We start from the raw sequence: 18404 nt of genomic DNA, 5'->3' as shown, positions 1-18404 counted from the left end.
TAGGGCATTGACTGAAGACCAACCGCTTTTGATAAAGTGATGATTTAGATAATGAGTTCTCCGTCTTCATGTGCCATCTGCTCTATGTAGGTCGGCAACTATCATGGCAATTCACACTTTCGATACCGCTATTCTAAAGAGATCAGCAGAAGTGCAGGCAAACCAAGCTCTCAAATTGTTTAAAAACCAGGACATGTCTTCTTTCACGACCCCCTCTACCCTGTATTCTTCCTTGTATTAATAATTGCAACAAGTTGTAGGTGATGAAGTAGTTTTCAATCCTAATAACATTATTAATATTTAAAAATATTAAAATATTACTAAAAGATTTTTAAATTGAAAACTTATTGGTCCATTTTCTTGGTAACCCCTCCATGGCTTCTAAAATTTGCAAGCCAGATGGATGCTGAAGCGAAGAAGACAAGAGGCAATTCAAAAAACTTACAATTCACGACCCCGTCTGTTCATCTGGTAAATTCCAACAGAAAATGGACCTAAGTTACTCAAAGAAGTAAAGACCAATATAAAAAATAAAATAAAAATAAAAATTCCATTTTTAATTCAGTTGCAATGCGAAGGCAAAACAATCTTATTTTTCACTTAAAATACGGAGAGCAGTCCAGCCCTCTGAATCGAAGATTTTCGACTCTTGTTGGAGAGAACGTAGGCCTGCTTCTCCATACTTTAAGTGATTAACACCGAGAGTTTATCCCCCACACCGCAACTGATGTGAATGGACTAGGAGACTAGCGTCATCTAGCAATTGAAAGACGAAGTAGTTTTCAATCCTAGTAACATTATTAACATTCTATATTATAGAAGCAGGCCTACGTTCTCTCCGATGAGACTCCAACAAGAGTTGAAAATCGTCGATTCAGAGGGCTGGACTGCTCTCCGTATTTTAAGTGAAGAATAAGATTGTTTTGCCTTCGCATTGCAACTGAATTAAAAATGGAATTTTTATTTTTATTTTATTTTTAAGTTATAATGCTCGACCCTCATGACATATTCCAGATATTGCAGTTTTCTAACTTTAATTGTATTTACAACCTCCCTTTCTTTCCCATTCTTCTTAACGCCTCGACATACGTGACTATCCACCCAACTTATTCTTAATATCCTTTTGTAGGGACATAACTCGAAGGCTTCTAATCTGTCCGAAACATCTTTCTTTAATGTCCAAGACTCCAAGCCACAAAATACTACGGAGAACACGTAGCATCTCAGAAGTCTTATCTTTAAAGAAATTGTAATATCCCTGCTACATAATACTTTTTTAGTTTGTTGAAAGCATTTCTTTAAGCGCTATAATAGGAGCTTAAAGAATGCAGGCTAGATTATTGGTATACAAAATTATTATACAATATATACTTACTTACAGGCAACAACCACTGTCAAATTATATACTAACAGTAATCGCATAAAAATAGAACGGGGGGTTAGACAAGGAGACCCAATGTCACCTAAACTTTTTAATACGGTCTTGGAACATGCTTTCAAGAGTTTGGATTGGATGACAACGGGAATAAAAATAGATGGAGAATACCTAAACAACTTACGTTTCGCCGATGATATATCATAGTCATAGTAGCTGAGGATCTAGGTATGGCAAGAGAGATGGTACAGGAACTCGTTGTGGCTACAGAAAATGTAGGTTTAAATATAAACATCTCGAAAACAAAAATAATGACAAATTTGATACCCAACCAGAGCATCAGTATTGGTGGGAAAGAAATAGAACTCGTAGATAGATATAAATACCTGGGACATGAAATTACGATTGGCAGGAATAACCAGACTCATGAACTAAAGAGAAGAATCGGTCTTGGTTGGGCAGCATTTGGAAAACTGTGAGAAACTTTTAAAAGTGAGTTGCCCACATGCCTAAAGAGAAAGGTATTTAATCAGTTCTCCTCCTATTTAATCCTCCCAGTCTTGACGTACGGATCAGAAACACTTACCTTAACTAAAGCCTCGGATACCAAACTAAGAGTCATGCAGTGAAGAATGGAGCGGTCAATGTTAGGAATATGTAACTCTGCGAGACAAAATCAAAAACAAAGAAATCAGGAGAAGAACAAAGGTGACTGACGTCATCGAAAGGATAGCCAAGTTGAAGTGGAGATGGGCAGAACACATAGCCAGAATGACAGATGGGAGATGGAAAAAGAGGTTATTAGAATGGATGCCAAGAAAAGACAAGAGAAGCGTCGGTCGACCGCCTGCAAGATGGACTGACGACTTAAGAAAGCTAAATAAAAACTAGATGAGAGCGGCGCAGGATAGATGGGGTGAGAAACGAGGGGAGGAGGCCTATATTCAGCAGAGGACTTTTCAGGCTGGATGATGAAAGCATTTCTGGCCTATCCTATTCTTGCTTTAATCTCTTCTATGTATCTATTAGTTATTGTACCCAGATATTTATATTTTTCCACTTTTTTAATTTGTTCTTCTTGTATTGTTACGCTTTCTTGGCGCTGTTGAACGGATAGTTCAATCCGGCTATTATAGTGTTGATTAAAGGCCAAATTGTCAGGCCGCGGCGATCAAGTATTGATTCATCGTTTTCCCGTTCCTTATCGGATCGAGTATTGATCGCTCCGTCCACCTCTAAACCAGAACAAGTACTGATTTCTCTTTCTTGTTGGCATGTGTTTGTATTCGCGATTGAAACGGAATATAGAGGGCAGGTCGAATGCAAGAAAATGACCGATATAAATGGTATAAACAAACATTCAATTGAGGAATAGAACAATACCGATTTGCTTTAAAATATTTTAATGTACTCATAATGCTGAAATTTACTAAAAATTTCTTAATAGTGACCAAATTCCATTCAAATCAATAATTTTCTGGTTTGTTTATACCACTTATAGTAGTTTAAATTTATTCCATCAGAGGTCAGCTACGTTGTTTTTCATCGCGAATACTAACACATCGTCTTTTGATGATGACGAAACATGTTTGATTGGTGTTCAGGTCTAACAAATCTACTCGTTACAAAGATAAATTTAATTTTACCGTTTACTATATTTTCAAGAGTGTATTGTTTTGTTTATAAAATATGTTTATCCCAATGCTATCTTAGCTCATAGAATTCACTTTATTTATCCTATGTATTATTCTGTCCTTCAATATTCTACATAGTCCGTATAACCTCCATTATTTTCATCTAATGCTATTAAAATATTACAATAATAATGGGATAAAAAAAGAATAAGTCGACATTTCCATTATATGTATTCTTTGAAATAATATTTTCGCATTCTAAATGTAGGTTAAAATAACTCATCTCCCTTTTATATCAAACAGACCGTCGACTCAGTCAGTATAAAAACTGGGGATAGTTCAGGTTGTGAGGCAGCTTCCGTAGGAAGAATGTTTCTGATCTGGTTTCTTTGCGGATTCTTGTTTAAAAATGTCCCCTTTAAACAAATCTGAAGGAGGCGGGCGAAATTTTTGTGCAGAAATTGTTTAAACAATTTTTTTAAACAAATTCCAAAACTCAACTTTTTCTGCCCCGGAAAACCTGCCTTTTTCAGGTTTTTTGGGTTATTGGAAAGAGAAATGCTGCATATAAAACTTAAAGATCGCAAAAGAAACGTCTGGATCAGAGGAGTACCCAAAGTAAAAGACGTTAAGGAACAGATAGCAAAACTCAAATGGGAATTTGCAGGTCACACCATCCGACAAGCAGGTGAAAGATGCAACAAGTAAATAATCTATTGGCGACCATGGGAACATATGTTATGTTTTAAAAATTCAATCGTCTATATATTATTTTTATTAATAAGATTATTCCACTCTTTCATATCGTTTCCCACATTTCTCCTATTTTCTTAAATAAATAATCGAATAGATAGCAGACCTTGAATTTGGCAAGGGTTGTCATGGATACGTTACGGTACGTCATCTTGACAGTCGTCAATTCTAAAATTGGGGTGCTACTTGGAACATAAGTTTTCAGGCAATTGATCTTGGATAGATCACCCTCATTGGGGATATCGGCCTGAATTTATGTTAATTGAACTTGGCATATTGTAGTGTTGTAGGTACATTTTGTGTAGTTGTCAAGTTCACACCGTATGAAACGGGACCTATTTTCAAAGCACCATTTTAGATACGCTGTAACGATTCCTGAAGCCATTCTGAAGGAAAAGAACATCAGGTATGTCTTAATTCGATTTCTTAAGCAGTGCAATAAGTGCATTGTTGATTTCCGAGCTTTTTATTTATTAGTTTCTCTGAGAGTTGTTATTTTCTTTTGCAGTAATTAGGCCTTAAACCACAAAATAGATAGGGGTAGATAGTACCTAGTTATTGTTGGAAATACTCTGTGGGAAGTAGAAGAGTTGTTTTGTATATGTACCCCCTGGAAAACCCTTCTTTCTGGCCAAAGGTTAGTATAAGATCTTCTATTGTTTTCTTATTTATTGATTGATATAGAATTTGAATCGTTGCTCTGACGTCATTTTGAAGAAATCTACATTAATTTACAGTTTTCATTTTTTTTCTTATTTGACATTGCTACTAAAATAGAATTATTTCTCTGACGTCATTTCAGTCAGTTTTTAGTTTTTATTTTTCTTAATATTAATTGTTATAGTAATAGACGTCATTTTGACAGTTCAAGTTAACTTAGTAATATTAAATTTAGTTTTATATAATATGATAGTGTAAATACAAATAGATATTCTAATACTATTTTTCTCTTTTAGGGTTTCCAATTATTCCCTTTAGTTCCATTTATTCCGATTATTTACGTTTACTTCCAATTAAGTACTTCCGATTTCTTCTTTCAGTATTTAGTTTTGTTGTGTTTGAAATCGTTTGTTTACGTCGATGATATGTTACTGGTTATTCTTCTAATTGGAATTGGAAACATCGTTGGATACCTCACTGCAGAATTAAGATAAGTATTTTGATTAATTTATTTTTTTTATGCGTTTATGTTCATTAGCCTTTATTAATTTTAGTTTATTTGTGAATAGTACCTAGTGTGTTTTCGGTTTGTTATACTGTTTTCATTTGTTTTACAGCGGTTGCGCCTGAGCTCACGCGACGCTTATAATTTTCGGTTAATTTTGAGGGCTAGAAGCCCTATTTGCTTCATCGCAACTAGTTGCTAGGTAGGTTATAGTTGTGGTTGTTTAATATTGTTATATTTATTCAGTTTATTGTTTTTTTTTTGTTAATTGTTGCGTATTTGTGGACTAAATTTATTTATTATTTATTGATTTATTATGAATAGATAATTTTTACGTGAGGTATCGCTTAATTTCATTTGTTCCATACACCACATGATTGGTACTGCAACAATTTGGTAGGTTTGGAGTTGCAGTCTACTTTAGGCGTGGGCCGTGGGGCAAACTTGCCTGGCGCCCAGTTAATATCTATTTCAGGTTAAAAGAGAAGTCTCAACGAACCCCCCCATCTCCACTAGAGCATAGCGGGCTACGCCTTTGTTGTCATCCGACAGCCGGTGTGGCAACGTAGGGTCCGCGCACGAGCGGCGAGGCGTTGCACATAAGAGAGGAAGAGGAAGGTCTCAGATGAGATGGAGCGATGACCTCAAAAGACATGACGGATCCAGATGGATGACACCAGCGCTGGATAGAAACCAGTGGAAAAGAGGACAGGACTATGTAAAAAGATGGATACATTAAGGCTCGGAGATAGATAGAAGATAGATAATTTTATTTATAATTGACATAATATAAAGATAATATATCCAATAGATTTTGTATCGATTACATTTAAAAATGGAAAATAACAAAACACCCTTATTATATGGTGATTGGCGTATTTAATTAACATATTAGCAATAATAATTAATTTAATAAATAATAATTAGTAACAAAACTACGTTAATAATAAACTGCAATCGTTTGTATGAATGCTTAATCTTCAATTTAGCACTTAGTAAGCTCAAAAATAAGAATTTACATGCGAGCCTCAAAAATGCGTATTTTCGCATTTTCAGACTTTAAATCGCTTCTTCTTCTTCAGGTGCCATCTCCGCTATGGAGGTTGGCAATCATCATAGCTATTTTAATTGTTGAGGCAGTAGCTCTAAATAGTTGTTTTGAGCTGCAACCAAACCATTCTCGCAGGTTCTTCAGCCATGAAATTCGTCTTCTTCCGATGCTTCTTCTGCCATCTTCTTTCCTTGCATTATGAGTCGCAGGATGCCATACTTCTCGCCCCGTATCACATGTCCGGGATACTGTAGTTTTCTTTCTTTAATTGTAAGTTCAATTTTCTTCTCTTTACCTATTCTTCTCAGTACTTCGTTGTTCGTAACTCTATCTACCCAGGAAACCCTCATAATTCTTCTATAGATCCACATTTCAAAGGCGTTAAGTCGTCTCATTGTCTCTACATTTAACGTCCATGATTCCACTCCATAGTATAGTACACTGTATACGTAAAATTTTGTTAGGCGTACTTTAAAAGCTAATGTTAAATCTTTGCTACATAGGACCTTTTTCATTTTCATAAAATTAGAACGTGCTTTTTCGATTCTGACTTTGATTTCTGCAGTGTAGTCATTATTTTCTGTTATAAGTGTTCCTAGGTCAGTGTACTTTTTTACTCTTTCGATTTGCTGGCCCTCTACTATCAAGATTTCATTATGATTATGGTTGTTTTTACTAATTTTCATAAATTTCGTCTTTTTGATATTGAGAGAGAGTCCGTACTCCCTACTACACCTTACTATTTTATCCATGAGTCTTTGCAGGTCTTGTGAACTATCGGCTATTATTACTGTATCATCTGCATATCTGATGTTGTTAACTAAGACTCCATTTACTCTAATTCCGACAATTCTCGCATTACTTCTTCAGAATAAGCGTTAAATAATAGAGGTGATAGTATGCAGCCTTGTCTGACTCTCTTTATTTCCATTTCTTCAGATGTTTCTTCTTCAATTCTTACTATTGCTCGCTGATTGTAATAAAGGTGTGTTATTAGTCTTAAATCTCTTTCATATAGGTTTTTAGTTTTCAGAATTTCCATGAGTCGATCATGTTTTACTTTATCAAACGCTTTATTGTAGTCTATAAAACAGACGTAAAGAGGACGGTTAACATCCAAACATCTCTGTGTCAGCACGTTGAAGGAGAATAATGCCTCTCTGGTACCCATACCATTACGTAACCCATATTGAGTGTCACTAATATCCAGCTCCAGTTTAGAGTGTATTCTGGCGTGGATAATTTAGGCCCTTGGTAAGCTCAAAAATAAGAATTTACACGCGAGTCTCAAAAATGCGTATTTTCGCATTTTCAGACTTTAAATCGCTTATAAGTCAAAAATTATCAACTATAGAGAAACATTGCAACAGACATTTTTTATCTAGAATGAAGCAAAAAACCTAAAAAAATGTTTTAGGTAGGAAAAAGGAAGTTTTAGAATTTGTTTATAAAAACTGTTTAAATAATTTCTGCCCAAAAATCTCGCCTGGCGTCCTTTAGATTTGTTTGAAATAGACATATTGGAACAGAAATCCGCAAAGTAACCGACACACAACCATTTTTCCTACTAGAGCGGCCTCACAACCTAGACTAGAAAGCACATTTTCCCTTGCGTTGTAATGAAAATATAGACGAATTTAGATAGATCCGTTGGAAATAAAACGATCGGAAATGCTGACAGCTTAAACCAATATATCACTACCACCTTATTGATTTTTAAAAATATTGGTGATGGTAATAGACCATAACGTTACTTCATTGATTCACTTCATTACTTCATTCATCTGAATGAATTTCTGAATGGTTTTATTTGACTTTAGGTAATAGCGAAGAAAATATCAGCTCTATAATATGTATTCCCGCTAAAACGGTGTTTTATTGGTATTTAATGATTTCTTGTACTTTTTTGTGATTCGTATTCATAGAGAGATACTATTGTGTGTGACAGTTTGTTCTCTTATAAAAAGTTGTTAGTTCCTAAATTAGGTTTATGTTTGTTTCATCGATTTCAATAATTGAATTTGACCCACTAGAGCTAAAGATTTCAGGAAATTGTAAATATAATGCTAAAATATAATAAAGGAGATAAAGAAGACCCCAGCAATTATACAGGTATAAATCTACCAAACACCGCACTTAAGCTAACCACAAAAGTCCTGACCAACAAAATCAATAAACTAACGACTTTATCAGATGAACAACAAGGATTCAGATCCGGAAGATCCTGCATAGATGTCGTATTTGTACTAAGACAAATCACAGAAAAGGTCATCAAGTACAATAAACCAGCATATCTATGTTTTATAGACTTGACAAAGGCTTTCGATCGCATCAAAGTCGAAGACGTCTTACACCTACTGTATAGAAGAAACATACCAATCAATATTATACAAATGATCGAAAACATCTACTTCCATATCCAATACAGGCAAACATAAATGGAAAACTAACACAGTTTATACCAGTACAAAGCGGAGTCAGACAAGGTGATTCGTTTAGCCCACTGGTTTTTAATATAATAATGGACGAAATAATAGAAGCAGTACGTAAAAGTCATGGTTACAGAATGGGTAACACAGAAATCCAAATATTACATTATCCAGACGACGCCGACGCCGCATTAATTGCCGAGACAGAAGACGATCTTCAAAGATTAACACACATCTTCAATACAACAGCCAAGAACTACAATATAATAATATCAGCAGAAAAAACCAAATGTATGACAACATCTAAATACCCACTACGATGTAAAATCGAAATTGGTGGGAAAATAATATAGCAGGAAGCAAGGTTTAGATATTTGGGAATAGATATAACTAGTTACGGAGATGCTGAAGAGGAAGTACGACAACAAAGCTTAAAAGCAAGTAAAGCGGCGGGATCTCTTAATGACACAATTTGGAAGAATAATCACCTAAGACAAGACACAAAAGCAAGAATCTATAAAGCAGCAATTAGACCTATATTGACGTACACGTCGGATACAAGACGTGACACATATAAAACGAGACGATCACTAGAAACACCACAAATGAAAATACTTTGACGAATATCAGGGAAAAGTCTTGTAGCGGTCTCAAATTTACGTCTTATAAATATATCAGGTCCGGTCCTGTAGTGACGAATAAATTAGATGCAAGTGTTATAACACGAAACCTTATATGATGTTTTTCATTTGCCGTCCAAATACCCAGAAAGAATACGTTGTGTGTTTCGGCTTAGTATCAAAAGAATTTAATGGCTTTTCGAGACAAAAAGTCTGGAAAATATTTATGTTTGAGCTAGAATGTTGATATAATAAATTCCATAAGTGGCGATAAGGTCTTTCAAGTGCCTGAGTTGAGATTGTCCGTTAGAACTGAGCCAGCAATTTCTTGGTGAGAACCGCAAGACCTGTTTACGGAAAGTGAGTATTTCTGATTGGTTTACAACTCTTAGTGGGATGTTCTTAGGAACATACTTTTGGCTTTCCATTGGATAAACGATCGAATGTTGGTAGAATGGGAGGTAAATTCTGTTTTTGAGAGAAGGAACCTTGTCTAAAATTGGGACAAGAACGAGGAGTCAACATCTAGCTACGAGAGTATAGAGTCACGGACCGATTGGGTCTAGTGAGTTATCAGATGGAGTGATCTCCTTTTTCAGTATGTTTTCTTGGTGAGAAAACAAATGTTGGTTACAGTGAATACCACAATAGTATGTTTTGTATCTAGTTGTCTAGTGTATTAGAAAGAATAGCTTCGTTATGTTGTTCTTAAGAAGAAATGAATACAAGTTCGCGGAACGAGTTTCTCCCACTTCATAATGAGATAAAAAACTCATTTTTTTAAACAAAAATTTTACTACGTTCAAATGAACATTGTTTATATCGTTCCAATGTGGAATGTTCAATAACAATCAATAAATAGCAGTTACCTTTTTACTAAAATGAACAAAAACTTTGGAATTCTATTCTCATATTATAAAATGTTGTGAAGTAGTACTCTAGTTCAAACAATTGTAAAGTGTTAAGTGAAAAGTGTTAAGCAACAACAGTTCCAGTTGAGCTGAACCAGATCCATGTAGCTATACTCATCAATGCAGTCCAGGTCGCCAGGTACTCGTAATAAACTATTTAATCTTTCTTTTGAACAATCGTACTCGCGAAGGACTTAGTTTTATCAAATCATTTCAATTCATTTTTACCTTCTTAATTTTTTTAATAAACAACTACTATGTTATAACTTTTACTAGTATTTTTTCTTTTGCACACTTAACCTCTTATCCTTATTGTTGGAGAGGACTACAGACAAACTTATGACCGCAATGGTAAGTATCAACCTACATCAGAGGGAACGACATTGCAAGAAACTTTTTTTAATTTTGGATAAGCACATTGAAGTATTATTATTTTGATTTATTAATGGCGCCCAATATTATCTTTTAATTATAAATGTTATTTCAAAAACCCAACCTTTTAATCTCTGAAGAATGTTGCTTACCGGTGCATCCGAAATGCACCAGTAATTTATTATTCATTTTTATTTAACGCTACTTAATGTTTTACACAAATGGTGTTATGGCAAATACTTTTTTGTTTATTTAATTTAACGTGTCTAGGCAGGCTACACAAATGCCGCCCACTGTATTTGGGGCATTACACAAATAGCGAGCACCGTTTAGGCTTTTGTTTTCATTTACTGCTACAGTCTGTTGGATAGGGATAGAAGCGAAGACATAAGAAGAGCATGTAATGTAGAAAACATAAATGGATGGTTGACAAAACGGAAATAAGAGTGGAATGAACACATTAGTAGAACGGCAGAGGATAGGATAGTACGAATAGTACGAGATAAGTCACCAAATGTACGAAGAAGTATTGGCAGACCAAGAAAAAGATGGTGCTATAATTTAAACTATTTAGGAGGCTAATATTAAAGAAGAAACAGTGTTTAAAGCCTACATACAAGAATAAAGAAGAAGAAGTAAACATAATGATAGCCAACGACTGAATACGGACATGCAACTAAAGAAGTTAAAAAGCATACTTGTCACGTAAAAAACCTTTAAATATCATCTCAAAATAAACGATTAAGAAAACAATTAGCATATTATTATTTCCTAATGGCCCCTTCGTGCTAGCTCACGTTTGTTTTTTTTTGGTTTTTTACGTTTATAGTAAACAACATACGCCACAGAAATAGTAATTCCTTGATTCCTTGTCTGGATTTTAGTAAAAACGTTTTGTTTTCGGTGTTATCTGGAGAAGTTAGCCTTGATTAACTGACTTCACAAAATATTCATGCGTCTAGCGAACCGAGTTGGAATTTACTAAAGCTCGAATTAGCCCTTGAACTTTAATCCAATTATTTCTGCAAAGTCGCTTTTATTCAGACGACAACGAGCGATAACAGCTTGCAAAATAAAACATTTTTCAAATGAATTTAAAACTAATAGTTCAGTCAGTGGTCAACTTTTCTAACTTGGAAAGATTGGTCAATTAAATTATTTTTTCTCTTTTTTTATTAGATCAATTGTTTAATGAAGTATTTAGAATTTATATAGACGACAAATAGACCTAAAAACACGTTTAATAGAACGGTAAGAGCAAGATTAGGGGAGAGTCGGCTAATGGTAAGCATCGGGTAATTATGCGCATCAATGTTTCTAATTTCATATAAATATATAGTAAAGAATGGAGAAAAAACCTGGTATTTTTTATATAGTAAAATGTTTTCACATGTTTTACATGATTTCGCGTGATATGTTATTGTTTGTGTGTTTGTCACGGACAATAACATAATTTTACCACGATTTTTTACGAATTTAACGTTATCTTCCATCCCTCTCAAACACCTTTTACTAACTGGACTATAATGGTGCTAGAAAAACATCGACATTTAATCCTGGCAGTTGATATTTTATAGCGTTTGTGAATTAACAACTTAGTCAAGCGAGATTACTTCTGGTGACGACTTTCTCGGATTTATGTTAAATGAATTTTTACAAACCTGCTAATGAAACCTTATTTTTAAAAGGAAGTTGAACTTTTCAATTATTTTAAATGGTCTTTAAACGTAGTTTTAACGATGTTTTTTTTACAAGTGTTATCTGCATTAAGCTTTTTACGTGGCAACTTATTGCAAAAGAGAATGGTTTAGTTATTTAACAGGAATAATTATTGTAATAGTTATTTTCATAACAAGTGCAGAAAGTCATACTTTTCCGCACGCGACTGTAGTTTGCCGAACGACGCAAAACGGGAGTGCGGCAAGCAGTCGAGTGCGGAAAAGAGACTTTCTGCAAGCGTTAGGAACAATACTTTTTCTACGAGTTTTTAAAAAATGACCAAATCTTAATCAATTAATTAAATTAATATGAAACTACAAACACAAATTAATTCTTTGACAAGGTTGTCAAAACCAAACTTTCAGCATAATTGGTTAGCATGACGACGATCTTGGTTTCCATGACGACGATTCAAAACCTAAGATATATTTGAAATAAATTAGTAGATAATATCTAAATATTAGTTTATTGCATGTATTATAATTACTTTAAGGCCATGTTAACACATCTAAATTAACACGCGTGTGGAAAAGTAAAACGCGTGCGGAAAAGTAAAACGCGTGCGGAAAAGTAACACGCGTGTGGAAAAGTAAAACTTTCTAAACTAAAACGCGTGCGCGAAAGTAGACATTTTTGCACGCTCGTAGAAAAAAGTATTTAAGAATATTTATTAGTGATAATTTTAAGTTGACTCGAGAAACTAAAAACAAATATCCTATCTATCTATCCTAAAAGTAAAAAATAAAAATCTGAAAGAAACCAACTATCGGGCCTTCTATCCTATACAGATGATCCTGATACAGATGATAAAGACATCAGTTGGTTTTTTGCTGAGGACACAACAATTTTCGCTCTACTCTCTAGTCACACCAAATCGTTAAACAATTTCCAAGGGTAATATTCAACACTATACCCTGATTGACACTGTCTTTGTTTTCTTTGGTTAGAGTGTGTTTCCATATCACGCAATAGGGTGCTTTTAAAATAAAACTAGAATTTTCTTTTGCATCAAAATGAAAATACATTTTTGCGCCACGTACTATTCATATCAGCTCTTTTGTAGCTGGAATATTGTATGCGCCACTCATTTTTACGGCGTTTAGAGGTTTTTTATTCTTGTATCAGGAGTTTTTCAAAGTTATTTATAAATTAAGTGTATAAATTTGAATGCAATGCTTCTCGATTACACGTTAAGCTTTACGTGTAAGCGCGTCTTTTGTGGCGCGTTTTACTTCAAATTGAGCAAATATTATGAAAAAAATCTTTTAAAATAAAACTAAAATTTTATTTTGCATCAAAATGAAAATACATTTTCGCGCCACGTAATGTTTTTATCAGCTTTTTTGTAGCTGGAATATTGTATGCGCCAATCATTTTTACGGCGTTTAGCGGTTTTTTTATTCTTGTATAACAACTGACAGCATCATATTTTACTCCGGTCAACTTACACATCCGAGGCTACAAAAATTACCATTAAGCTGAAAATTGGCAAGATTGTTCAAAATACCATCATAAATGAAATCTAAAAAGTCCTCATAAATCCGACCCGAGCTAAAATATTTACTCGGGGTCAAAGGTCACCAAATATAGCTTTTAACGATTTTCAGCGAAACGGTAGGTTTTATCATGAAATTAGTTCCAACAAAAAATGTAGACTAGATAATTATCTATGAAAAATGACTTATTACTTTTTTTCCTGAGAGCCACCGTTTTTGAGATATAACGATTCAAAAAGTGGTAATCGTCATAATATGCGCGCACGTTTCCACACCATCTTTGAGGTAGTGTACTTAGTGCGTTTTTTAACGTGGTTTCTCCAGTAGGCCTATTCCACGGATCTGTTACGATTCTGTTTAATTTAAAGCTATTGAATAATTGATATTGGTAAGGGTTAAAAATGATAAAAGTTATATAAAGCGGTATAAATAAAAAAAGGGATTTTATCAAACTGGTTAATAATTTTCTAATACTTCTGCTTCCCTTGTTCTTATTCTCCTTATTCTTCTTCCTTTTCTTCACCTTCTAGTTCTTTTTCTTCTTCTTGCTCATCCTGGGTGAAAGTAAATTGCCCCAATAATGACACATCGCATGGCTCCTCGATAGAATCAAATGAATCCTCAATTGTTGGTGATTCAACATTGGAGCACGACCGGTTTTGACAATTAGTGCATGCTACTGAACAAAACAGTCCAACTTTTTTGCAACCACATTTAGCGCTACATCCCTTTTTAGAGTTGCAAACAATTGTGTTCAGGAGTTTTTCCGGCGCAGGTGGGGGTAAAGTTTGAATTGTTTCTAATGAACTGTCGACTAATTTCCATCCCCAGTCTTTTGGATCTAGCGGATAACCAAGCCACACTTGAACTTGGTAATATACCCGAAAAAGATGTTGATGAACAGCCGCTGAGGTTGGAGGAAGACAAGATAACTGCACTTGTTTTTTATTTCGAGTACTTTTAAAGAAACATGCATATCGAAACTTATCTAAGCACGTAGTTTTCTTAGGCACTCCATACATAGAGAGAAGAAAGCTAATTCCGTTGGAAATAACTTCTTGTGGAGTTGAATTATGACCTTTTATGACCTGGAAACCAGTTTTATGTAACAGAAACCTGTCGATGAAAATTCGAAAGAAGGTGCTGAAATGTTATGTGTGATCTATCCTATTGTATGGTTGTGAGACATGGACGTTAAACACCACAATGCTAAACAAAATAGAAGCATTCGAATTGTGGTGCTATCGACGAATCCTAAAGATATCGTGGGTTTCGCACACTTCCAATGAAGATGTTCTTCAAATGCTGAATTCAGAGAGTCTGCTCATAAGCATCATAAAGAGAAGAAAAACAGAATACTTCGGCCATATAATTAGAGGACCTAAATACCATCTGCTTCGCTTTATAATACAAGGAAAAGTGGAGGGAAAGAGATGGATTGGTCGAAAGAAACTTTCATGGCTGCGTAATATTAGACAATGGTGTGGCTGCACAGTAGAAGAATTATTTCGCGCAGCAGCCGAGAGAGAGAGACTTCAAGAAAGTGTAAACATGATGACGGCCAACGTCTGAATACAGACACGGCACCTAAAGAAGAAGAGAAGGAGTTGAATTAGTTTTTTTAAAATCTTCAGCACATTCAAGTAAATCTTGTTTTTCAAACATTTTAAAAACAGTCGTTTTACCCCTCCTGAAAAATGCAGATGTCGTATCACAGCCAGTTATTTTGTGTAAAAATAGTATTTATATTATTTTGACACTTTGCAAAAGTAGATAAACTTTCCATGAATATAATTCCGATTGGTGTTGACATAAACAAACTAAACTTGCATAAAGTTTATTGTATGTATATTGAAATATTTATTAGTACTTAGCAATAATCATTTTGCCTAGAAAGTTGTCTATCATTATTATGTTCAAACCCTTCTGAGAAAAGAATAGGTAGGGTGATTAGATTAGCCAACGAACGTGTTTATTCCGACAAAACCATTTTTACAAATTGAGTTAAGGCGCATAAATAAAAATAATTATTATAAGTTAATACTTTGTCATATCAATTTACTATTTTTGTTGGGATTAAGCCGTAAAATTCAAATAATTCTTATTATTTTCGCGTTACATTCACTTTGTAAAGATTTTCAGCTTGATGGTAATTATTGTAACCTCACTCCTATTTTTGAGTCTAACTAGACCGGTCTATTTCCACAACTTGAACTAAAACAAAACTGAAACTTCCCTGTTATTTCTCCTGCCAAATTCCTTATGATACTTACTTCATTTTAAAAATAAACGGAATCCGATGATATATCGTTGTTTATTTAATAATAAATTTCCACATTTATCTGGACAAAGATTTAAAAGTAAATTGCCTGTCTCACGAAAGGAAAGTAGTTTTATTGTTTTGTCGCTACAAACTTTTGTGTTAAGATATATTGAAGCACCATAAGAATTTTATTGCGAAAATAAAAACGTTGCTTTGCTTTGGTGTCAATCACTTTGAGAAACGTTTCGTAACTTTTTTATTGTTCAGATTATTTTATTACACGGTGAGCTATAAAGACATCCCGATATATTGGCTATAAGACTTTTATACAAGACGCTTCATTTCGACAATTTTGTAACAGTATCATCAAAAATGAAAAAGTATCTAATATATAGATTTTAGAACGTTATTGCCCCTGACGAAAAATGCCCCATGTTTTTTCCAAACTTCATCATTGTAAGGGACCTCGATATAAACTCAGTTAAATAAGAAATAAAAAGATATTATGTAAAATATGGCTAAAAAGTTGTACGATGACCCGTGTTGAGCTGGCCCCCCCACTTGCAAAAATTAAAAAACAAATAGAACTGATTTATGAGCTATTTATGAGCTTTCATATTACGCAAATTAAAAATTTGGAGCTCGTTCCACTGAGCAGAAATTTAATATTTTAGCCCCCCCCCCCCACTATTTAAAAATAGGAATATTGAATCGATTTTTGCGGCAGAATTACGAGCTATTTATGAGCTCTTGAAATTATATAGTTTGAATTTTTGAGCTCATCCCCTTCACCCCCAAATAACCCTTTAGCTGATTATATATTCTAAGAATAAACTATTAAATCACGTGCATTTCGATTATTGAGCTACAACCCCTTCGCAAGAAAACCACCCTATCTTCCCGGCTTAAAAGAAAGTTACACTAAAAATGCATTAAATTAATTATTTGGGCGACGACATATCATTTCATAATTTATAAGCTCCCAAATTACGTGCATTTAGATCAGTTAATTGCAATTTATTTTGTATAGTGCAGTCACTGACGGTAAAAATCAATGATTACCTTCAATTTCAGTGAACCTTCATCGATTTTTACGAAAATTGGTCAGTGGTTAGAAGATACCTCAGGAAACAAAGGTGACATGGTACCACCTTGCGCTTTTACCCTGAGCGTGGATACCGCCCCTTCTCGGAGGTGAAAATTATTTTATAAAAAATAACTGCACAAATCAATAAAAGAACAAATTATAAGCAAAATTTGTTATACAAAGTTATTAAAATAAGTCAATACTTTTTAAGTTATTAAAGATCAAATATTTTAATTATTCGTGAAAAAAATGCATGTTTTAAAGCGGTTTTTCGTAAATCACTGAAAAACTGTAAGTTTTTACAAAAAAGTTAATAGTAGTTTAAGTCGTATAGCTTATATTCTAAGAATAAACTCTTAAATCACGCGCTTTTCCATTATTGAGCTACAACCCCTTCGCAAGAAAACCATCCCATATTCCCGGCTTAAGAAAGAGTTGTACTTAAAATAATTTAAATTAGTTATTTGGCGACTACATATCGTTTAATAACTTATGAGCTCGCAAAATATACGCATCTCAATTATTATTGAATTGCCATTTTCTTTCTACACGTAGTCTTTCTTTCTTTCTACACTGAAGGTAAAAATCAACTATGACCTTCGATTTCGGTAAATCTCCATTCATTTTCACGAAAATTGGTGAGCGGATAGAGGATACCTCAAGAAAAAAAATTAACAATAACAACTTAGCAGGGGGTATATGTCACCCCTTCTCGGGGGTGAACATTACTTTATTAAAAATAACCCCACAAATCAAGAGAGGGACAAATTCTAAGCAAAATTTGTTATATAATGTTATTAAAATAAATCAATACTTTTTGAGTTATTAAAGATCAAATATTTTAATTTTTGTCAAAAAAAATGCATGCTTTAAAGCGATTTTTCATAAATAACTCAAAAACTGGAACTTTTTACAAATAGTTTTCATCACTAAAATTGAAGCTAATAAAAAATATAATAAATTGCTTACTTGAAAAACCCTTTAATGTTAATTTAAAATAAGTTATAGGTAATTAAATGTATAGTTTTTTCTGCGACTATTCAAATCTAGATTCGGTCGCTGACCAGCGAATAGAACACACGTGTTTAGCTCGTATCTTAACTCGATTCTCGGGCAGATATAGCAATAAAACAATTGTGTTATACAAAAGTGCAGTGTAACTATAAACCAATATATGTAGGTACATAAATAAACAACCTAATTAGTTAACTAATTATACAGTGAAAAAATCGGAAAAAAGTAATTCCAACGATAAGGAATTAAATTCTTGTGTAAAGTGATAAAAACTTGTGTGATATCGAATATAAACAAAGCAGGTTTTTGCAGTAGGTGGAAACAAAACAATATTGTGAATGGTGTATTTCTACAGGAAAATAAAGCATATTAATAAACAGAATCAGCTGTAAGTAGAAAACTTTATTATAATATAATTAATTTTATTATAAACAGATAACCAGGGCCGGATTTTGATTTTGATTTTTACCTAGGAATAAAAGTGCTGGAAAATTAGTAACGGCTAGCGCGGGTGC

At 33.8% G+C, this 18404-nt stretch overlaps 1 protein-coding gene across 1 annotated transcript in view; it reads right to left on the bottom strand.

The window, feature by feature from the left end:
• Positions 1-18404, bottom strand: part of LOC114324319 (uncharacterized) — a 903318-nt gene that overhangs the window by 24582 nt on the left and 860332 nt on the right. The gene's annotated exons all lie outside the window — the stretch shown is intronic.

Source organism: Diabrotica virgifera, chromosome 9, assembly GCF_917563875.1.
Source record: "Diabrotica virgifera virgifera chromosome 9, PGI_DIABVI_V3a".
Taxonomy (NCBI): domain Eukaryota; kingdom Metazoa; phylum Arthropoda; class Insecta; order Coleoptera; family Chrysomelidae; genus Diabrotica; species Diabrotica virgifera.
This window is presented reverse-complemented; position numbering and strand designations above follow the sequence as displayed.